Genomic DNA, 25,263 nt, shown 5'->3' with positions numbered 1-25,263 from the left:
GTCTGGAAGCTCCACTGAAACCAGTCCCCCATGAGTGACCCTACTGGTATTTGAAATACTGGTGGCATAGCTTCCAGCATCATAGCAATAAGCCAGCTACCACAGTAAGACAAACTGACTTACCCTCTAAATATTACCAAAGACTAAGATGATTATATACATATATTAACTTTATTCCTAAGTGTCTCTGTTCATTCGATGCCATTCAAAACATATTGACCTAATGTATACTATTTTCCAAGAACCGTTCTTGGGTATTCAGGCAGACAAAGCTCCTGTTCTTAGTCCACTCGTCTAGTAGGAAAAGACATGTTAATCAACAAATCAAACAACGTGATTTGAGAAAGTGATAGTATTAAAGAACACAAAGCAGTGTCCTGGGATAGAGGGTAACTGTGTGGTGATATATTTGACAGGACGACCAGAGAAGACATCTCAGGAAAGGTAACATTTGTTCACAGGTCTGAATTCTGAGAAGCAGCCATCCATCCAAAGATCCAAAGGATTGGAACGGGCTGCTTAGCCATCACATGAACAGGACCTACCCCATTTTTCTTTCTTCTAAACTTATTCTTGACTGCTCAGTTCCTTTTTCCTTGTTAAATTTTTACTAATGACTAATGTCCTTTTCAGACTGTGGAAAACAAATGATATGATCTAAGAAAGTCTTATGATCACTGAAAACACCCCAGGAGACCAGTCACCCCTGGGCAGATGAGATAATACCGGGGACCATGATCACCAAAACCACCCCAGGAGAGAATGACATTCAAGTTCCTGAAACCCATGATTTTGCCCTATAAAGCTTTTAGCTAATCTTCACTTGGGGGAGACAGGCTTTGTCCCCTGTGTGTGGATATACAAAAAAGCTCTTGCTACTCACCTCACCCTTGTCTCAAGAATTGGCCATCTGTGGCAGGTGGTTTTGACCCGTGAAATTTCAGTAACAGAATGAGTGCTCCAGGTTGGGCACATCATTAAGTTTAAAGGCTTAGAGGAATGCTAAGAATTTATTATTATAATCATTTTGGTTGGTTTGCTGCTATTTCAGCTAAGAGGAATAATTAGGATTGCTATAGGTGTTTAAAATCTATTGACATTATTATAATATTATAAAAATATTATAATTACAATTCAGTAAATATATTTTATCTTTCATTTGCAAGCCCATCTGTTCTGACCTTGTACTGTGACCTCTAGCTATTTACAAAAAATAAAAGCAAGTTTGATATATAAGAAATACCAAAAACAAGATAACCAACTATATCTTAGAGTAAGCTATTTTTTTTTTTTTAAAGCACCCTAAAATCCATAGATTCCTGAAATACTGAAAGTGATTTAGATTGGCAAATGTTTTCAGGGGAGACAGGTGGAGAGTCTATACTCAGAACCTGTCTAAAATCCTGTGTGATTTGTAGATCGGTTCCCCAGAAGCACCAAGACTTAACAGTATTATGGGAGGATTATGGGGGTGCAGGTATTGAGAGAAAGAAAGAGGAAGAGCGATTGATTGATTTCGTATGTTTCACGGGTACCCGTTGGGTTAATATCCATTTTCTGTTATTCTTGAGAGATGAGGAAAAATTTAAACGTTAAAAACAGGAAATTTTTATAAGAACTATACTTCGTTATAGAAACCCTGGCGGTGTAGTGGTTAAGAGCTACTGCTGCTAACCAAAAGGTCAGCAGTTCAAATCCACCAGGCACTCCTTGGAAACCCTATGGGGCAGTTCTACTCTGTCCTATTGGGTCGCCATGAGTCAGAATTGACTCGACCGCAGTGGGTTTGGTTTTGGTTTGGTTTTACTTCATTATAGGTAAGGAAGGTAATTTTCATGAGCTGCTTGGATTGGGAAACCAAAACAAGCTCGTTGCCCTGGAGCCTATTCTGATTCATAGCAACCCTATGGGACCGAGCAGAACTCAGGGATACCCAGACAGGGCTGGGTGATTTGAACTGCTGCCCTTTTTGGTTAGTAGCTGTAAGTCTTACTTAACTGCTCACCACCAGGGCTTCAGCCCTCTTCTATACACAGAGTGATGTAACTTTAGCCACGTGAATGTAACCTCATGCCAGCAGGACACTCAGACCTAGCCCATCAACCCCTTCGATCCTTGCTTCGGTGTTGTTAAAAATAAATACACCTTTATCTCATCCATTCTGTCATCTTTCCCAAGGCTCTGTTAACATTTTCCCCTTTCCCCTATCTTTGAATTCCCTCTTTTCCGACTATTGTTAAATTTCCTATTTTTTATCTTCACTTCTATTACTGACAAAATACACCACAAAAAATCCAAGAAAATCAAACAAGAAAAGAATCATAGACAACACATGGTATTTTTGGAAGTTAGTTAGAGAAATCTTTAATTGTATCATTTCCATAGTGGGGAGATAGTTATTTGCCAAATTCTGAATTCTCTGTATTTCAGCATTTGTAGGTCTCAATGACGAGCCCTGCTAGCACAGTGGTTAAGCTCTCTGCTGCTATCAGCAAGATTGAAGGTTTGAACCTACCATTCGCTCTGCGGGAGAAATATGTGGCAATCTTCTATAAAAACTATGGGCTTGGAAACCCTACGGGGCAGTTCTACTCTATCCTGTAGGATTGCTGTGAGTTGGAAAACAACTTGACAGCAACCAATTTGGTTTTGTTCGTTTTAGGTCTCAGTCTTACATGACTAAATTACACAAATGAATGTATCCTTTAATATAAGGAGCCCTGGTGGCACAATAAGGAGCTCTGTGACACAGCGGTTAAGCACTCAGCTGCTAACGGAAAGGTCAGTTGTTCAAACCCACCAGTCGCTGTGTGGGAGAAAGATGCCGCAGGCTGGATTACAGCCTTGGAAATCTTGCGGGGGCAGTTCTACTATGTCCTATAGGATCGCTAGGAGTTGGAATCGACTGGATGGCAACAGGCTTGTTTTTCTGGTCTTTTTGGTGGCACAATGGTTAAGCACTCTGGTGCTAACTGAAGTGTTGTTGGTTAGAACCCACCAACTGCTCTGTGGGCAAAAAGACCTGGCAAACTGCTCCTGTAAAGATTACAGTTTAGGAAACCCTATGGGACAGTTCTACTCTGTCTAACAGGGTCACTATGAGTCAGATTTAACTCAATGGCACACAACCATCATATCCTTTAATATAAATTAACAGAAAGATCAGAATGAAACATAAGCATCCTTAATTTGTTTAGTGTAACTTCCACAATCTTTGCTTGTTCTTGGGAATAAATTAGTTTTCTTATCATTTCATTCTCTTGTATATTTTTTAAATTTTCTTCAGCTTTCTCAAACTTTCCAGCTTTTTTTTAAGGAATAGCTTAGGCGCCTGGATAGGTTGCTAGCATCCGTTCAAAAATAGAAATATTTATCATCACTTTGCTTATCTGAGTTTTAAGGAAGAGGGAAAGAACTTTTTTAATGAGGTCTTAAAATATGACATGGATCTTTTATCAAATCACTTTAAAAATGGCAAGATCTTAAAGTTGAAAAATTATAAATATTTAAAGATAACTGGTATATAATTGTAATTTCATTACATACCCTGAAATATTTGCATAGATAAAATATGTGCAATAAATGACCAACTAATTCTTTTCTTTTGGAGAGGCAATTATAAGGCTACCAAAAAATGAAGAAGAAGAGAGAAGCAAATTTTTATCAGAAGGTATTTGGTGAACTGCTGGATAGACTGTATCCTACAGAAGTAACTAAAAAACAACGGTTAGAGAAATGCTCATATATTAAAAATAAATAAATAAAACCTGGGCTGGCAGAATCATTTCATATAAGGGCTTTACCAGATAAGTATTAAATTTCAGACATAGCAAACAAATTTTTATTTTTTTATGCTCGTGACACATTAATTGTGAGCCAGAAAGTACGGTATATTACACATAGAATCAGATCTTACTTGATATTAACTATATGACAAGATTTTTTAAAATTATCTATTATCCTATTATTACAATTTTATATTGCTTCTCTCTCTATCTCTGCATTTAGGAATCCTGATAAGTCACCAGAGAGTATGTTAAAAGCAAAGGGAAGAGGAATCAATAAAAAAAAAACCCAGAGATCTAAGCTGACATTCAGTTTTTATAATTGCATCCACAAAACTCACTTTATTTAGATTATTTAAAATCTACCCACATACCGTTGTTTCTAGCATTCAATTTCTTTTTAATTGTAGTCATGTTTTCATTAAAAAAAAAATTGGGGAGTCTTGATGGGAGCCACTTTGGCTTCTCTTGGATGGAATGAATCGCACAAATGCATCCTGGAAGTACATCTGATCCGTACCCAGCCCACGTGGACAGACCTCAGGAGCAGTGGTATCTCCCATCTCCAGTCCTCCTTTAAGCCTGCCCAGTATATCTGATATTGCACTTTTGTGATCTGCAATTTCCATTTGGTTTCTTTTTATACTTCCCATTACTCTTCCAAAATCTCTGCGTGTTCACACATAATGTGCACCCTTTTCTTTCACAGACTTAGAGGCTTTTTTTAAGTTTTCCTCTTTAAGTCCAACACCTGACATATCTCACAGGCTGTTTCTATTGACTTTTTTTTTTTTTTTTAAATGAATCACACTGTTCTGATTCTTCACATAGTTTAGTGATTTTTTTAAAAAATTGAATGCTGAACCTAGGTGGATAATATGTTGCAAGGACCTGGATTATACTGTTTTCCTGAAATGGTTTTTAAAATTTGTTTCAGCGGGTTCTTAAATTACTCCTTGATCCTCTTGATCTTATCAGCTTGCTTTGCTTTGTTTTGCTTGTTTATTGGTGTTGGAACTGGTCTATTTTGGTTTCGTCCTTAGAACTAATAAAAAACTAAAAAAAATTTTTTTTTTCATGGCCTTTATTCAAGTGCATAGTCCTTACTTACAAGATGAGGTCTTTCTGGGGTCTTAACAGATCACAGGAGGTGCTCAGACAGGTCTCTCCACTCTGGCTGGTTGGAATGCAGGTGTCTTCCTGGCCTGTATGGCTCCTATTGTCTCTACTTAGCTCTCAGCCCTTTGGGTGCTACTCTCTAGTCTTCATGGGGTTTTACCTATGCACGTCAAAAGTCCCGTGGGAACACCCACAAAGAATTCTGAGGCCTAGTTCATGCACAGCTCCTTCCTCTCAGATTCTCTGCCATGCAAATTCCAGCTTCTTCAGCAGCAATGAACGTCACTTTCTCCTTCCACAGCTGGGCAAGGCTGCTGTGATCTCTAAAATCTCTACTTCTCTACACTGAGTTCACAAAATACTTCTCAGAAGGCAACCACAATGAACGTGGTAGTCACTCCCTGTGTTTCCTTCCCCTCAAGAATCACTATTGTTTGGAGCCTGTTTTCCAATGACTTAAATATTTTCTTAGTATTCCCTTTTTATTCTACATTCTGTAGGATCATGAGAGTGGATACCATGTGTATTTAGTTCACTCATGTATTCCTACATGTAATAATTATGAACAACCATGATATGTACAACAATAAATAATGGCATTCCATCCAGAAACTTCTTTCTCTCTCTCTGATTTTTGCTCCCATTCTTTCTCTTATGTTCTCTCCCAGCATACACACCCACACAAACACATCCATACACACCAGGTATTTCTTTATGTAATCGGATCCTATCGCATTTTTCTACTAATTGCTTTTGTCACTCGATACATATTTCTATTTTTCTTTGTAAGAATATGATAGCCAACAGTATCTAGAAGCTACTCACTTACAAAATCTATAAATGTTGGTAAGTGTATAAGAAATACCCTCTCAGAGAGAGTTAATAAAAATTACAGAGAGGTGGAAAGGAAAGAATAAAAAGCTGAAATTCAGAGTGTAAAACAGTCTCTTGTTGAGGATATCCAGGAAACGCTGGTGACGTAGTAGTTAAGAACTACGGCTGCTAAACAAAAGTTGGCAGTTTGAATCCACCAGGAGCTCCTTGGAAACCCTATGGGGCAGTTCTACCCTGTCCTGTAGGGTTGCTGTGAGGCAGAATTGACTTGATGGCAATGGGTTTGGTTTTTTTGGGTGAAGATATCCGGGAAGAATTGCACATATTCATATCTGTAAGGTTGGGTTTGTGAATAGTCTATGGTCCTGTCAGACTTAGGCCCTGAACCAGCACCAGGTTAGGTGTTAGAACTGACACCACCGCCTAAGACTGAAACCATTTGTGGAAAAAAAAATTGACTACTCTATCCAGCTACCCCAAATCATTTAATGATGTGAAGTAACTTTGATACTGAAACTAGGTAAGATAGTAATCTAAATACAATTTAAAAGCCAATTGCATTTTAGGAAAACAAAAAAATCAAACAGCTAATAAAACATTATCAAGTGATTTAAAAATAACAATTGTAACAGAATTACCTTTCTTCCCACACTATAATGAGGATTGAGTAACAGAAAGGTTAATTAATGTCATTTCCTAGATTAACGAATTGAAGGAGAAAAACAACACGATCATCTTAAATTATGTAGAAAAGTGTTTATACTCAATACTTACTCATGGATGAAAATTTCTTAGAAATTTTGAAAGAGAAAAAGACTTCCTTAAATGGGAAACGAACTGAGCAAATATCTACAGCAAATTTCATATATCCATCTCTCTCCCTATCCTATGCTTATACCCAAATTCCTAAACTTGTCTCATTTTGCATCCATCATCACTGATTTCAGGTCGTGCCTTAAAGCTGACCATAAGCTGTGTTACATTTCCTTAGTCCATTCATTTCCCCACTCTCCTAAACAACTAGTTCATACTCTGTCCTTTCTCCTGAAACTTCCAAACACTCCTGCATCATCCTCGCTTTACGATGATGATCTTACTTGTTTTTCCACTAAGAAGACTGAAGCGGTCAGAAAAATATTCTTCACAAGATCCCAACATATCATCTATCAACCACCATGGTTTTTTGCCCATATACAGGCATTTCTACTAGAGGACCATATGTGCTTTGCTGAAAAACCTCATGGCTCTGCAAAACTACGTACTGAAAACACAGAACCTATATAGAAGATCATGTTGGGGTAGACCGGTAAAAACGAAATGAACTTTGTTAGTAGAGAATGAGAAATAAAAGCTGTAAAATACTAATTAAAAGTATTGTTAACTTTAAATGTATACAGTTATTCGGGGAGAGAAAAATAGGAGCTTCTTTGCAGCTTTAAACCTTTGGGCTCAAGCTTGCTCATTGGAGTTGTAGGACCTTGAGGTTATTCACTCCTAGTAGAAACCGGTTTCATCAAACTGAACATCTTAGTTCTACACCATCCGTGTTTTAAACGACATATGAAATACCTTCACAGTGGCTTCAATTGAATTGTCATCCTCCCCAGATATCTTACTATCCATGAAAAGTGTACTAGTTCTTGGGGAGGGTTGCAAATGGCATTAATGAAGGCATTTTTTAAAATACTTGTTTCATTTTTTAATATAATTTTTATAATTTCTATTTTTTCTTTAATTTTAATAATGCTTGTCTTTGATTAATACATTTCTTATGAACCAATACAAATTCTTGTTATTCTGACGTCTTTCCCTATGTACTAATCGGTTAAGAGATAATTTATATGAAAAACACACAAACAGACAAGAAAAACAGAACAATATAAAACATTGAGCCAGAGCCTGGGCTGCCCGAGGGTTGTGCACATACTGGGGGAGGGAGGTGTCAGCGGAGTGGTGGCCAGGTGTAGCTGCTCGACCTCCTCCCCACAGCGAGCCAAGGCTCTGGGACCCTTCAGTCCTCCACTGCCCCAGTTCTAAGCCAACCCTCTGGCTCACCAGCCTTCCTTCCTTTTCCCACCACTGCCAGCCCAAGGATGGGCAGTCAGGGTAACTCACTTTGCCACCTCAGTCTGTGAGGCTGAGGTTCTCTTTTCCCCCAGGGTGCAAAGAAGACACCCGGGGTCTCTGCTTTCTCTCTAGCTTCCCCAGAGATGTGGAGGTTGGCCATCAGCTACTCTGGGGCCATACCCTTACAGAGCCCAACTTAGGTCAAGTGTCCACCCTTTGGATCAGTCGCCACAGCCACGATGGGGAATGGGCCTATTCCATGTGACAAGAGATACAGGGACTTTTATCTGGATTATTTTTAGGCTCATATTCTTCTGCTATGAAAAGCAAGCTACCTATGTGGCAGACACATGGGATAACCCTTACAGTATGCATCAGACAAAATACTGAAGCAAACTTTATTAAACCAAACTTTTAACAGTTATTTAGATAATCAGTCTTGGTATAGCAGATAATCTAGCTGAAAAATGTATGGTTTTTTTTCCCCCATGACTAAAGAATGTGCTGCTGAGGGCTTACAACTGGAGGAAAAATACTTGTCCATGGAAATGCAGGGCCTAGAATTTGTAGTGAAGCACAGATGCATTTGTTTGTGTTCAAGGAAGAAGATTTCCTATTCATCCTAGTGCTGTGGATTTGTCCATCAAGTTTAGGAATATGAAGCCGTATCCTTAACAAAATCACCAATACGGATGATGTTGCCACTGCAGATAGAAAGATCATTATCTGTTCGGTCTGGTACCACAGGCGGTTTGAAGAGGAGACATGAAGAAAAAGACAATTTTGTAAACATGCAAGTGGCAAGTGAACAAATTGACTCAAAAGCAACATTACAAAAAAAAAAAGCTTGCTATAGGGTCAGTTCTAATTCATAACAACCCCACGTGTGTCAGGATAGTACTGTGTTCTACAGGGTTTTCAATGGCTGACCTTTTGGAAGTAGATCTCCAGGCCTTTCTAGTGAAGTGCCTCTGGGTAGACTTGAACCTCCAACTTTTGGGTTAGCAGCTAAGCGCTTTAACCGTTTACACCACCCAGGGATTCCAGAATACCTAATAAGCATCTTAAGCTTAGCAAGTCCAAAACTGAGTTCCTGATATTTCTTCCTAAAATTGCTACGATGACTGTTTTCCTAATTCGGCTAATAGTAATTGCATTCTTTTGGCAGCTCAGACCAAAACCATGAATTCAGTTTTGACCCTACTCTTTCCTTAACACTCCAAGTCCAATCCCGAGCAATCTTAGCTCATATAGCAAAACCTGTTGGCTTCGAAATATATTCATATTTCTCACCATCTCTACTGCCACAAGTCTAATACAAACTACCATAAAACCTCTTATGAATTATTATAAGAGCTTCCGGTCTGTTTCTGTGTTTCTGCCTCTGGCCCCTTATTCCATTCTTAACATAGCAGCATACTGATCCCAGTACAACCGAGGTCATATCACGCCATTCTTGTGCACAAAGCTTTCCAAGGCTTTCACATCTCATTTGGACTGAAAGCCAAAATCTTACTTTGGCTACAGGGCCCTACATAATATTGCCCCTTCTAGTCTGTTCTCCAGCCACTGGCTCTCAAACTTTGTCCAAATGTTCCAGACTGAAAGCAAATAAATGGATAAAGGCATAGTAGGCAAGATGTTAATTTTGGACAAAGTCGACTTTAAGGTAAAAAACATTAGTATAAACTAGTAGGAAGATCACTTCGTAATGATAAAATTTTAATCTATGAGGAACTTATAATTTTGAATTGTATGAATCTAAAAACTTAGCCTGTGAATATGTAACCTCCACCTACCTTTCAGTGTGCAGTAATGTGGTGGCTTGCCTGTTGCTGTGACGCTGGACGCTGTGTCACAGGTATTTCATATACCAGCAGGGTCATCCATGGTGAGAAGTTTCAGTGGAACTTCCAGATTAAGGCAGACTAGGAAAAAGGTTCCAAAAATTAGCCAATGAAGAACAATATTTTCAGAGACTTCAGTTTACTTACTTTGAAGGTGTCATGAGGAGGGATTGATTGCCAGAGAGGGACATCATGGTTGCTAAAGTGGAGGGCCAGGGAAGATGAGGGAAACCCTCAGTAAGGTGCATGGTAACAATGGCCACAGCAGTGGACTCAAACATACCAAGGATCATGAAGATGAAGCATGAGCAGTGTCTTAGTCGTCTAGTGATGCTGTAATAGAAATACCACAAGTGGCTGACTTTAACAAAAAGAAGTTTATTTCCTCACAGTAAAGTAGGCTGAAAGTCCAAACTCAGGGTGCCAACTCCAGGGGAAGACTTTCTCTCTCAGTTGGCCTTCTCATCAACCTTCCCTCAGACTAGGAGCTTCTCTGCACAGGGACCCCAGGTCCAGGCAATGCGCTCTGCTCCCAAAACTGCTTTGTTGGTGGTATGAGGTCCCCAACTCTCTGCTTGCTTCTCTTTCCTTTTTATCTCTTGAGAGATAAAAAGTGGTGCAGGCCACACCCCAGAGAAACTCCCTTTACATCAGATCAGGAATGTAACCTTAGTAAGGGTGTTACAATTCCACCCTAATGCTCCTTAACATAAAATTACAATCACAAAATGGAGGACAACCACACAATACTAGGAATCATGGCCCAGCCAAATTGATACACACATTTTTGGGGGGACATAACTCAATCCATGACAACAAGGAAACGCTTTGTTCTGTTTTACATGGGGTGACCGTGAGTCAGAGCCAGCTTGACGGCAACTAACAACAGCGATAGTAAATAATAATAATAAAATGAGAACCAAAGAAGAGAAGGAAATGTCAACAACATCCTGTGAGATTTTTAACGTATGTCACCGCAATTGGTAGATCAGATGAAATACAGGTAAGAACATCGCTATTAAATTATCCTGTTAATTTCTCTTAATTAATGCTTTTTTACTTTAAAATCTATTTTGTCCAATGCTAACATAACTATGTCAGCGTCCTTGTGTTATATATTACCTCTTTACTCATCCATTTGCTTTTAGTCAGTATATATGCTTGTATTTTATGTTTATGTTTTGTAAACAACTGAGAGTTAGATTTTTAAATCCAGTCTCACAACCTTTCTGTTTCAACTAGTGCATTTATTCCATTGCACTTAATATCATCAATCATATTGCCTGTATAGTCCCCAAATTAATCTGTGTTTTTTGTTTGTTCTACCTGTTCTGTTTCAGTTTTTCCTTTGGTGCTGTCTTCGAGATTGCTTGATGTTTTTTACGCATTTATATTTTTATCTCTTATATATGCTTCGTCAATTTTTTTAGTTGTTATTCTTGTTATTGTTGTTAGTTGCCAGCTAGTCGGTTCTGACTCATGGCAGCCCCATGTGTGCAGAGTAGAACCATATTCCAGAGGATGTTCAAGGCTGTGACCTTTCTGAAGCATATCACCAGATCTGTTTTTCCAAGCGCCTCTGAGTGGGTTTGAACCATCAACCTGCAGTTAGTAGTCCAGCGCTTAACCATCTGTGCCACCCAGGGTTTCTAGAAACTACAAAATATGCACAAGAATAAGCAAAGTCTAAACTAAACCCTCACCATTCCCCAACTATGAGAAAGGATCTTAAAACACTCTGCTCCTTTCTGACTTCCCTTTTATATTTGTCGTGTATTCTAACGTTTATTTGTTTAAAAAACCGCAAGGATACACAGGCCTAGCTGTGATGCCTCTGAGTGTTTTGGATTGCTGGTTTACCTGCCTGTGGATTTCCCAACTTAATTTAGGAAGGTGTCCTGTGAAGCGAAGCTACTTGATCAGGCCTAATATCAGGCATGCGTTTTACTTCAGAAGCCCACTGAACTGAAGCCCAAGTTTGCCTGGATGATTCGACCCTCTCACACTAAATCAACTTCAACGTTCTTGTGTCCACTTGCTTGTTTGGGTCTCCTTTTGCTCTCTGTCATTCTGTTTTGAAATGTCCTTACTATCATCTGAGCTTTTTGATGGTCCGAAAAATGATAATGCAACATTTTTAATTGTTTCAAACAAGAGAGGAAGGAGCTTATGTCACATGATGACAGTCTCTCTCACTGAAATTTCAGCCCCATTACCTACATGACATTTGCTAAGAGAGGCCCAGCCTACATTTCATAATAATAACTTATTTAATAACTTCCTCACATACGCGTATCTACTCCTACCGTGGGGGAACGTCCAGTCAGGCTCATCCTTGGCAACACAGTAAGTCTCAACTTCTCTAGGAAACCTTCTTCGGCCAAGGTATCCACAATAATCTCTCTCTCTGTTGAACTCCTGTGGGTGAACGTCTTTTTACAATTCATTGTTCACCTATCGCAACTAGAAAAATACACAGAACTTTTGTCATATTGGATGTCACAAAAACATCCACTATTCCTCTACAATAACTTAGTTTCTGCACCATAACATGGTTACGATGAAAATAAGGTGACCTTTTTTTTCTATTATTTTTACTTCATGGTATAATTTATAGTGACCTTTACTAAACATATTGTATAATGCTTCTGTGGAAAAAGTGAAAGGAACCAACAATTGAAAGTCAGCAAAGAGCACATTAGTATGACTAAAACTTCCATGTTAATTAGGTTATTTTAGTAAGGAGATTTGTTTTAATTTTGCTGTGAATATATAAGGTACTCAACTATATCGGTGATTTAAAATACTTCATAGTTTGGGCATAAAAATATCAAGTTATTCTGGAATTTGTTTACATCATTCTTGAAGATGAAAGACAACACTTTTGACCCAATTTTGTGGCAATTCTTCATGTCATAATAATTTCATGGTGTTCCTTTACACTCTGTTGTGTGTGTGATTCCTTTCTAACTGAAATGATCGATTATGGTTTGACAAAACAACATTTTTTTTTTCCAATCAGATTTCAATTCATTTTAAAAGAAAATTGCTTTTATTCCCTCCTTACAAGAAGCTGACAACGTTGGAGGTCAGAACAAAGTGACCTAATAGAAAACAAATGGGTTAGAACTCCAAGATTGTAATTGAAGGTTCCATACTGAGTTTTCAGAATATGACAAAAATTGATTCAAATATCTTCTGAAAATGTATTTTCAAATTCTTGAAGAACCATTTTCAATTGTTTTTCTTTTTTTTACTGGTAAGATATTTATGAAAGGAATTGATATGCCTGGTTAAATTGCACAGTAACATGTGAGGTTAATATAAGGCAAGACACTTTCATGTGCTTAAGAAATGATACTCTATGTGAACAGCTAAAGTGAAGTAATACATTGCAAATTATTTAAACTGTCCAAGATTCAATCTAAATAGACTGTAAGAGATCAACTAGTCAAGCTTCTTGAATTGAACTAAGGGGAAATTGAGTCCTATTATTCTTAGAAGAATAATTACATTAAATAGCTTAAAATAAAGTTCAAGAATTAACCATTGTTCTTTTATCTGCTTCACTAATAGAAGTATTGTAATGCTATTCATATTTTAAAAGTTCTTGATCAAAAGTGTCACACCTTCTAGAAACATAAAGGCACGCCTCTAACATGGGAAGTTAAGTACTTTCTGCCAGAGAAAGTCATCTGCGTGTTGTTTCTTTATATTTAAAAATTATGTAGTACATCAAACATGTAGAAGAGAATTGAGAATTTTTAAATGACCACCCATGTGCCCAAGCTAAAATCCTCCCTGCCATTTATCTCAATATGTAAGTAGTTTCAGACTAGAACATCACAGTTTTCTTCCTCAGGGTCTTCGTGTATGGTGTTTTCAGGCTTGGGACCGCTCTAGTGTGTGGTATCCGTATGAAGTCTGAGTGAGATGGTGGTCCTCAGAGCCTGCATCCCTCCACCTGCAGCCCCTGCTTGCTCTCTTCCTTTAAGGACTTAGCCCCTATCCTGCGTCAGGGTCGATCATTTCCATTCATTTTATATGCACGTGTGCTTAATTGGAGCCCAGGTGGCCCAATGGTTAAGAGCTAGGGCTACTTACCTAAAGGTTGGCAGTTCAAATCCACCAGCCGCTCCTTGGAAACCCAATGGGGCTGTTCTACTCTGTCCTATAGTGTCGCCATTAGTCAGAATCAACTCCATGGCAAACGCTTTTTTTTTTTTTTGGTACTTTATTTACTAAACATGAGTTTGTTAACGGTACCAACCAGAATGACCTTATTTTTCTTCCAACTATAGCCTTCATCCATGCTGCAATAAGGTTCTCTTCTACTCCCAACTGCCTAAATTGAATTTATTTAATATTTATGGATTATTCAGATTTTCCATGTCTTCTTTAGACAGCTTTTTTTTTTTTTTCTTTAGACATTTTAGCAAGTGTATTTTTGTATGGACATGTTTTCAGGAGGGATCAGTCCCTGGAGAAGCACATCATGCTTGGTAAAATAGTAGGTCACTGAAAGAGAGGAAGACACTCAACAAGGTGGATTGACACAGTGGCTGCAACAGTGGGCTCCAACCTAACATGGTGAGGATGGCGCAGAACTGGGCAGCGTTTCTTCCGTTGTGCATGGCTTGATGGCACTTAACAACATCTTTGTAGAAAAAATAGTTGACTTAAAAACTTTTCCTGATTTAATGGTTTGACATAGTTCCTACTATTCTTAATTGTAGGTTTGTAAATGAGTTAATGTAAGTGTGTGCTTAGAAAAGTGTTTTACCTATATTAAGGACCGTATAGACCTTAGTTATTAGCGCTATTACCATATAATTTTTTTTTAATCTAAGGCATCAGTAATTATATTTATTTTAATAATTTGATAGTTCTTACCCTATTTTCACCGAATTATAATTTTGAAGGTGTTTCTGTTTTATATTCTCTTTCATTGCTTGAATTCTTAAAATTATAACATGCACACTTGACAAAATAATTTATGTGTTTATTCAGTATCTCCAATCTTCTCAGAAACCTCCCAAAATCTTTGGTAGCTTTAAATCTAATCACTTTTCTTCCTTTCTTACCTTTTTTGGGTTCATTACTATAGTTCTATCTCCTTTTAACAACTCTGTATATATATTGTCAGTATTTTTTTAATTGTTTCTTATAACTGGTGCTTTTTTGGATTTAACTACAAATTTACAACATATTTGCTCATCCTTCTTTTTTGTGTTCTCAATCATTCCTTTAAGTTTCAGTTCCCTTATTGCTGAGGAAAGTCCTTTCATAAAAAAAAAAAGTCAGTGGTAATGTGTTTCAGATTTGCTCTCCAAACATCCATTTTTCTTCATTCTTTAATAATAAGTTAGCTGGCTCTGGAATTTCAGGTGACAAGTTGTTTTTTCTCAACACTTTAAGAATTTTTCCCAGTCTTGTGGCTTCTCTTTTTGACCTTGAGAAGTCGGCTGCCCAAACTGCCCTCATTTTAATGCTGGTAATATCTTTCTTCTGTGCTTGCTTGGAATATATCATCTTTGTTTTCTAAGTTCTGCCTTTTCACGATAATGTGTTCTGGTGAGGTTTATTTTTATTATCATGTTCAGGAAATGTGTTTCTGGAATGTAAAGATTGATTCCTTTTTTCCAAATCCAGAAAATTCTTTGTCATTAACTTTTCAGTATTTTCTCTCTGCTCTTGCCCCTCTTTCCCTTTGGAACTCCAGTAGGTATTGGCTGGACGTTATCGTGTTTTCTCTCCAGCTCTCCTGACTGACCTAGACGTTTCCTATTTCTTTATCTCCCTCTGCTGTTTTTTGTAAAGTCCTCAGACTTACATTTCAGTACATAAGTTTATTCAGTTGTTTATAATAGCTTATTAGTTGTATTATTTCAAAAAGTGTATTTTTCTTTTAAAAATTTTCTGATTTTCTATTTTTTCTTCTTGTGTCTGCAATTATTTTGTTTTTACTAAGTAACGTCTATGAGAATTTCATTAACCGAACTTTTAAGGTGTTCTATCTTGTTACTTCTGCAGACTGTCTTACATGGTGCATATTTTCCTCGTGTATTGTTAGTTTGGAGTTTGTGTTTTTCAGTAGACTTATGACTGGCGGCTTATTTATGGAATGCAGGAAGACCTGTGTTGAGAATGTTTCCCACTTTAGCAGATGTTTTTACCTCTAGTAAAAAGAACCAATTTGGGGTTAATTTCTCACTTGGGATTCTTAGGAAATAGAAAAAATGCTTTGTCGTTGAGTTGATTCTGACTCATACCGACCCTATAGGACAGAGTAGAACTGCCCCATAGGGTTTCCAAGGAGTGGCTGGTGGATTCAAACTGCCATCCTCTTGGCTGGCAGCCAAGCTGTTAACCCCTGAGCCACCAGGGCTCCCAGAAAGTAGAAGTGGCACGCATTTTCCGAGTGTTTGCTTCGTTTTTATTTCCTCCTTCCACCGCGCCCCGACCCTTGTCAAGACAAAAAATGCTTACTTACTCTATGCTGCTGGAAACTTTTTTTTTGAGACCTTCCTTTCAATGGTGAGGCAGCCTTTCAAGGTCCTATAATCTCAGTTACGATTTCAACTTACCACCTTATGTGCTTCTCACCCTGTTTTTTAGTTTTCTCTTAATATGGGGGCCAAGTGGCTTTCCTTACTGTTCAGTGAATTCAGGTGGACATTTAAAAGGATACTGTTATAATTATATCTATCATTTCAAGGTATTTATAGTGGGAATTTTTTTTTTTCACATTATTTATTGTTTTATCTGGATATACCATGTTATTTTTTTCACTTGTGAGAATAACCACTACTGTGTGTGGCACTTTAGAGGGGAATTTTTAAGGATGTAGAGGATAATAAAGTTGTTAGCTTCCGAGTCACTCAAACATATACATAAATTATTACTATATGTATTTAAGCACGGGACTCTGTACATAATAGAAGAGTGAGCAGAGAAGGAACGTTGAAAAATGTAGAATTATATCTAAATTATGTAAACATATATATTGCATTATATGCAATTTCTACCATATATAAAGTTCTAAGATTTCTCAGGATTTATTCCCAAAATAAAAATCAAATATATCATATGTATTATAACAATATGTTAAATATGAATTAAGGATTAAATAGGAATTGCTAGGAATGACCTCCTGGATTAATTAGGATTCATCCAATTAATTCATCCAATAAAAGGCATATCCATTTATCTGTTGAGTTATTGCAAAATAAACCTTGTATTTTCAAAAAACAAGACATTGAATTTATTCCCTCTCTCGTGCTGAGAAAGTTGAAATTTTTCAGGACAGATTTTAAATTTCAGCATCTGAGGCAGTAGAGTGTAGGGAGCTTTGCAATAATAAAAATGAGGTTTAAATTCTCACTTTGCCACATATGAGCTGTACAGCCTTGGAACTCAGATTTCTCATCTGTAAAGCAGGCCTAGTAATAAATGCTTCATAGTGATTTCAAGAGTATTAAACCCAGTGAGGGCTATGTGTGAGCCTGCGTACATATTTATGTGTGTGTACTTTTTTTTTTTAATGTATATATATATGATTTTGTTTCTTTACAATAGCCGTTTATAGGTCATACATTTTATGCTGCTTGGTAACTATTTTTTACTAAATTACAAATTGTAGGAATATCTTTTATACATAAAAGCATGCTTCTACACTGTTATTCTTAACCAATTAATGCTATCACATTCTGTTGCTTTTTTAGCCTTTAAAGACAAGTAATATTAATAAAGTGAATGAGGATTGGAAAAGGGGAAAAATGAAACTGCCATTATTTACAGGTAACATGCCTTTTACATTAAAAGTCCAAGAAAATTCGAATTACATTATCTGAATAGTAGGTGGGCTGGGTGTTTTCATTCATTAGCAGCTATTTATTGAACATACATGGCTGCATGGGATACATCAGTGAATATGATGAGTATCCTTGCCCTGTTGCAGCTTACATACTAGCAAGGAGAAAAGACATAGTATTTATAATAAATTAGTAAATGACAATGTGTTGGATGGTTATAACTCCTACAGAAAAAATAAGGCAAGTATAGGAGGTTTAGCCATGCTGGGATGAGGTGGTGCTTTCTGTTTTAAATACAGTATTCTGAGTAAACCTCTATGAGAAGGTGAAATTCAGACAAAGACATGTAAAATAGGTGAGAGAGATAGCCAAACAAATTTCTGGAAAAAGGTCATTGTAAGGAGCAGAAAAAGCAGTGCAAAGGCCCTGAGGTGACTCAATGCCTACCTTTACTTGAAAAGCAACAAGAAGCCAGGTGCAGCTAGAGGAGAGGTAGGGAGAGAGAAAGAGGAAGGACGTGCGCTTGAAGATTAATGGAAGCCTAATTCCATAAAGAGAGTCGTAGGACTTGGCTTTTCCTGTAAAGGGCATGGGGAACCACTGCAGGGTTTTGAGCAGAGGTGGGTGATGATCTGATTCATGTTTCCAAAGGACACTCTGGCTGCTGTGTTGCTGTTAGAGCATAGAGGGCAAATGTGTATGCAGAAACCATGCCACTGAGTAGAGCAGTAATCCAGGGGAACCCTGATGGTGCCACAGACCAGGGTGGTAACGAAGGAGGTTGGAAAGAGTTAATTGACTCTGGATGTATTTAGCAGATAGTTATAAAATAGGATTACTTGAAGGAATGCCTGGGTTGTGGGAAAGAAGCAGAGGAGCTGAAGATGTCTCCAGGGTTTCTGGGCTAAGCAACAGAGAGAGAATAGTGTATCATCAGTTGAAAGGAAAAGACTGTGGGAGGAAGACCAGGTGTTACATATGGGGCATGTTAGGCTTGAGATATCTATTATCATCCAAATGTAAAAGTCTAGGGGAAGCTTAAGTATACCAAACCAAAACCAAACCCACTGCTGTCAAGTTGATTCCAACTCATAAGGACTCTATAAGACAGAGTAGAACTGTCCCATAGTGTTTCCAAAGAGTGGCTGGTGGGTTTCAACTGCCGGCCTTTTGGTTATCAGCCAAGATCTTAACCACTGTGCCACTAGGTCTCCAAGCTTAGGTATAAGAGTCTAAATTTTAGGCAGGAGTTCTAGGATAGAGATGAGATTTGAGAACCATCAGCATGTAGATTGTTATTGTTGGTGGTGCAGTTGAGTTGGTTCTGACTCACAGTGGCCCTGTGTACAACAGAATGAAACACACAGCCCAGTCCTGGGCCATCCTCATGATCGTTGTTATGCTTGAACCCATTGTTGCAACCATTGTTGCAACCCATCTCGATGAGGGTCTTTCTCTTTTTCACTGACTGTCTACTTTCTACTTTACCAAGCATGGCGTCCTTCTCCAGGGACTGATCTCTCCTGATAACTTGTTCAGAGTATGTAAGACAAAGTCTTACCATCCTTGCTTCTAAGGAGCATTTTGGCTGTACTTCTTCCAAGACAGATTTGTTTGTTCTTTTGGCAGTCCATGGTATATTCAATATTCTTCGCCAACACTGTAATTCAAAGGTGTCAATTCTTTTTCTGTCTTCCTTATTCATTGTCCAGCTTTCATATGTAGACAGCATTAACAACATCATTGGAAGAGATCACCGTGGGAGTAAGTGTAAATAAAGAAGAGGGCCAAGAATTCAGCCCTGAAGCCATCTTAGAAAGGGGTAATCCACTAAAGGATCTTACAAAATAGCTGTCAGAAAGGTAGGAGGAAAAGCAGGAAGGTGTGGTATGTTCGAAGTCAAGTGAAGACAGTCAAATACTACTGACTAACAAGCAAAAATACAGGCTGATAATTTACCATTGACTTTAGCAATGTGGAGATTATAAGGGAACTTGGTAAGTGTAGCTTCACTGAAGTGATAAAGTCAAATGTCTAACTAGAGAGGGGTTAAGAGAATGGAAGAAGAGGAAATAGAGACAGTTAGAATAGACCACTCTTTTGAAAGCTTTTCTGTAAAGGAGAGCAGAGAAATTGAGAAGCAATTGGCAGAGGGAAGGGGTATTACGAGAAGTGTGCTTTTCTGTTTTGTTTTGTTTCACTTTTAAGACAGGAAAAATATCATCTAGTTGTTACCCTGGTAGGATTGATTCAGTAAATATGGGAAAATCTGATGCTATAGATGATAGAGGGGCGAATTTCTAGAGCATTAAGTAAGCAGTATGGAATGGTTTTTGGTGTCCAGTGATGGGCTGGCTTTACGCAGAAGACAAATAGTTAATTTCTAGAAACAGGATGGCAGAGCGTATATGTAGAGACACTGTTAGGTAGACACATGTGGTGGTGGTATTCTGTGGAACTTTACTTCTGATAATTTCATTTTTTTACAATGAAGCAGAAAATAAGGTTTTAGCTTAGAAGGAAGATGAGGAAATAGATATTCAGGGTTTGAGGAGACTTTTATCCTGTTGCCATCAAGTTGATTCTGACTCATGGCGACCCTACAGGACAGAGTAGAACTGCCCCATAGGGTTTCCAAGGCTGTAATCTCTCTGGAAGCAGGTGCCACATCTTTCTACCGTGGAGCGGCAGGTAGGTTTGAACTGTCCGCCTCTGGGTTAGCAGCCAAAAGCTTAACCACTGTGCAACAGAGCTCTTCCTTCTCAGGGTTACTGACATAAAAATGAATGGAGTGCGTAAAGAAATTTTATAGTACAGAGTGAAGGTAAATAGAGCCGGCCAGGCTATGAGATGAGGGGCAGGGACGGGTGCGTGACTAGGGCTCTTTTTTGATACACTAAATAGAACAAAGAAAGTTCAGAAAAACAAGTGTTTATTCCCAGTATGCCTGGCTCTCCTTCACATAACAACTGAAGGAGCCCTGAGTTACTCTTAGCAGACCATTTCTTGGCAATTTCCAAAGAATTATAATAAATGTTCTTAAAAAACACATTCTCCTTTGAGTTATTTATATGCTAAACAATCACAGAATGACTTTGATCAGCTCTTCAAATTCACTTTCACTAAGCTTTGAAATTGGATTTGGCATATCAAATAATTCAACAACACATTAAAAAGAATCTTTTTTCATTAGTTTCATTAGCTCCCCTATTTATCTAACTCTGGGTAATGGCTTCTGTAATTTCATGGACAGAGCATTTGCTCATTCCTGAGTGGCTGCGTTCTGCAGTGGTGGAGATGAAGAACTCTAAGCAAATATAACTGACTGAACTGAAATTCAGGTAAGCCAAACGCATTTCGAAAACTGAAAAGCTACCGGGTAAGTCATCTGAGTTGAAAAATGCTGTGTTAAAAGACTGTCTAAATCTGCAATTTCCAATGCCTTGCAAGTAGGGTTTATTTCTATTACTTCACAACCGTACTTACGTAAGGTTAGGGCTGAGAGTTGACGTTAAATAAAGAAATGGACTGGAGAGTTCTCAAACACAGTCTTGTGCACATTCACAGAGGGATTAATTTATTTAGCCAACAACCAGACAGAGTCACACACTAAAAATGGAATTTCTTTATCAAGTAAAAAATCTCTCAAGTTAATAAAGAGGCTAAATATGGAAATGAAGGTATTAGAAAAAAACACTTCAGAAATATAACTTTAAAACACTTGTTCATATTCCCTAATCAATCAAATAATCTTTAAAAATAAATAAGAATTCAGAGTAAAAGATGAAAATTCCCTTTCAGCATTTTCCTTCTACCCACATCCACTTTCTAACACAAAGAAAGATTTTTGTGAGCAGTTTGGTGTCTGCCGTTCTGATTTTTTATCTGTGCACTTAGATATAAGTACGTACTCAAAACATACTCTTTTAAAATTGAATTCAAATAAAATACATTTATTACTATGCTACTTGCTTTCTTCTCTAGACAACACAAAAAAAAATTTTTTTTTTTACTTGCTTTCTTCTCTAGACAACACCTTAGAGAAATTTTCATATCAGTGCTCCCTAAGTCTGCCTCGTTCTTTTTAACTGTTAAAGCACATTTATTTACACGGAGGCACAGGAATTTATTTAACCTGTTTCTCCTGATGAGATTTCACTGGTTTTCAATTTTTCACTAAGCACATACTATTGTAATGATCTCCCTTGTAAACGCCTCTTTTAAATTTACACTTATTTCCCAGGGCTAAATAAAGTAAATTGGAGCTGTTGATTCCCATGAGATATGCATTTTTGATTTTAATAGATGTTATCAAACACCCTCCAAAAATACTTTATAAACTTAGATTCCCATCAACAGCTAATGAATATAACAATTTTTTCATACGTTTGAGAGTTTTGTTTAATACAAAATTATTTTATCAATGACATGGAGGAAAACATATTTTTGAACTTAAATTTGTATTCCGTGATGACTTTTGAAGTTGCATATATTTAAATTTGCTTATTTGCAGATTTTAACTGTTTTTTAGGAAATTACCTGTTCATATTCTTGACCATTTTTTGATGGGGCTTGTTTTCTTTTTATAAATATGCAGGATCTCTTTATAAACTTGGATACTCATCTTTGTCTACATATTGAAATGTATTCTTCTAGTCATTCACTCTCCCAGTCCTTCTCCGAGTCAAACATCCATTAATAATCAGAAAGTGGAAAATACAAAGTATGAATCAGAAAATTGGAAGATGTCAAAAATGAAATGGAATGCTTGAAGATACCCTAGGCATTAGTGAGCTGAAATAGATGGGTATTGGCCATTTTTAATCAGACAATTATATGGTCTACTAAGCTGGGAATGACAAACTAAAAAGGAACAATGTCACCTTCATTTTCAAAAAGAACATTTCAAGATCTATCCTGAAGTACAACACTGTCAGTGATAGAGTAATATTCATACGCCTACAAGGAATACCTGTTAATATGACTGTTATTCACATTTACCCCCCAACCACTAATGCCAACAATAAAGAAATTGAAGATTTTTTGCCAACTTCTGCAGTCTGAAATTGATCAAACTGCAATTAAGATGCATTGATAATTACTAATGATTAGAATGAGAAAGTTAGGAACAAAGAAGAAGGATCAGTAGTTGGAAAATATAGCCTTAGTGATAGAAACGATGCTGGAAATCGCATGATAGAATTTTGCAAGACCAATGACCTATTCACTGGAAATATCTTTTTTCAACAACATAAACAGCAACTCTACAAGTGGTCCTCTCTGGGCGGAAAACACAGGACCCTAATCAACTACATCCATGGAAAGAGGCGATAGAGAAGCTCAGTATCATCAGTCAGAACAAGGCAGAAGTTGACTGCACAACAGTCCATCAATTGCTCACAACAAGTTCAAATTGAAGCTGAAGAAAATTAAAAGAAGTCCACGAGAGCCAAGTATGACCTTGAGTCTATCCCACCTGAATTTAGAGACCACCTCAAGAATAGATTTGAGGCATTGAACATTAATGACTGAAGACCAGAGAACATCAAGGACAGCATACGTGAAGAAAGCAAAAGGTCATTAAAAAGACAAGAAAGAAAAGACCAAAATGGATGTCAGAAGAGACTCCTAAACTTGCTCTTGAATGTACAGTAGTTAAAGCAAATGGAAAAATGATGAAATAAAAGAGCTGAATAGAAGATTTTGAAGGGCAGCTCAAGAAGACAAAGTAAAGTATTATAATGAAATGTGCAAAGACCTGGAGTTAGCAAACCAAAAGGGAAGAACATGCTCAGCATTTCTCAAGCTGAAAGAATTGAAAAAATTCAAACCTCGAGTCGCAATATTGAAGGATTCCATGGGCAAAATATTGAATGACTCAGGAAGCATCAAAAGAAGATGCACAGAGTCACTGTATCAAAAAGAATTGGTGGACGTTCAGCCATTTCAGGAGGTAGCATAGAATCAGAAACTGATGGTACTGAAGGAAGAAATAAAAACTGAAGGCACTGGCTAAAAAACAAGGCTCCTGGAATTGACAGAATACCAATTGAGATGTTTCAACAAACGGATGCAGCGCTGGAGGTACTCACTCATCTATGCCAAGATATTTGGAAGACAGCTACCAGGCCAGCAGACTTGAAGAAATCCATATTTCTTCCCATTCCAAAGAAATATGATCCAACAGAATGCAGAAATTATCGAACAATATCATTAATAACACACACAAGTAAAATTTTGCTGAAGATCATTCAAAAGCGTTTGCAGCAATACATTGGCAGGGAAGTGCAAGAGAGTCAAGCTGGATCCATTAATCCCTCAACTGTTCTTAAGCCTTCTTCTGTGATATAAAAATTTTGTATTTTCACATACTCAAATTTTTCAGTCTTGATCTTTATGGCTTTTCCACTTTTTTTGCCTTGCTTACAGAAGTGTTCCTTGACGTGTTTCAAGGTAACGAATGCATTTTTCTGTTTTTTTTTTTTTTTTGCCTCATTTACAGTTTTGATGCATCACGAATTTGTAAGAGCTCAGCTGATAACCAAAAGGTTGGCAGTTCGAATCCACCAGCTGCTCCTTGGAAACCATACGGGGCAGTTCTACTGTGTCCTATAGGGTCACTATGAGTCAGAATCAACTTGACAGCAGTGAGTGGTATTGGATATGCATTGCTTATTTTTCCAGTAAATATACAATTCCATTAGATATTCAATTACCGGAAACCCTGGTGGTGTAGTGGTTAGGTGCTACAGCTGCTAACGAAAGGGTCGGCAGTTGGAATCCACCAGGCACTCCTTGGAAACTATGGGGCAGTTCTACTCTGTCCTCTAGGGTTGCTATGAGTCAGAATTGACTCGACGGCACTGGGTTTGGTTTTTTGGTTTTATTCAATTACCACATCACTATTTACTGACCTGTTCATATTTTCACCCATGACTTGAGGTGCTGCTTTATAATTATCTTTGAGAAATATTTACGCAAGTATGTTTCTCAGCATTCAATTCTATTTTATTGTTCTATTTTCTTTTATTCTGCTCTAACACACTCTTTTAGTGATGTTAGTTTTATATTCTGCTTTGACATCTGCTAGGCAAATCCCCCTTAATACTTCTTACTTTCTCTTTCCTTTAATTCACATAGTCAGTTATCAAATTCCATTAAAATAATAATAAAAAAGCTCTGTGAAGTATCAATTCTCCTTCAGCCTTCCTTATTCACTGTCCAGCTCTCACATATGTATGAGGTGATTGAAATCACCATGGCTTGGGTCAAGTGCACCTTAGTCCTCAAAGTCACATCTTTGCTCTTTAACTTAAAAGGTGATCCTCCTGGTTTTTGAAATACAGGTGACAAAGCTTCCAAGATCACAGCAACATGCAAGCCACCACAGTATGACAAACTGGCAGCCACGTGGTAGATGAATACAGCCTAGAAACGCACTAATTTTGTCATCGATTACGTTGTATTGAGTAATCATGCTGACCTCTCTTCTTAGTGCTCTTTAGTTTGCAATCGTCCTGAATGTTTTTTTGAAGAATAACCTCTGCCAGTAAAAATGTCTTTATTTTTTCCTTACCAATGCTCATTTATTTTGTATTTGTAGACTTCTTGACCTAATGGAAACACTTCTGATTGTCTGACATGAAGTATATATTTTCATGTATTTCTTATAGATACCCTTTATCAAATTTTAGAATTCTATGCATATTGGAATGCTTTTTTAAATGTGGAATGTGCATTAAGTCTTATGTATAGGCTTTCTCATTTTACTAGTGGTCAAACTGTGCATGGTATCTC

At 37.5% G+C, this 25,263-nt stretch overlaps 1 pseudogene; it reads left to right on the top strand.

The window, feature by feature from the left end:
• The first annotated feature begins 2,445 nt into the window (after positions 1-2,445).
• LOC126065489 (serine/threonine/tyrosine-interacting protein-like) lies at positions 2,446-24,883 on the top strand (annotated as a pseudogene).
• Positions 24,884-25,263: the final 380 nt, after the last annotated feature.

Source organism: Elephas maximus, chromosome 22 (genome assembly GCF_024166365.1).
Source record: "Elephas maximus indicus isolate mEleMax1 chromosome 22, mEleMax1 primary haplotype, whole genome shotgun sequence".
Taxonomy (NCBI): Eukaryota; Metazoa; Chordata; class Mammalia; order Proboscidea; family Elephantidae; genus Elephas; species Elephas maximus.
Note: the sequence above shows the minus strand (reverse complement) of the source record. Positions and strands in the feature narration are given on the sequence as shown.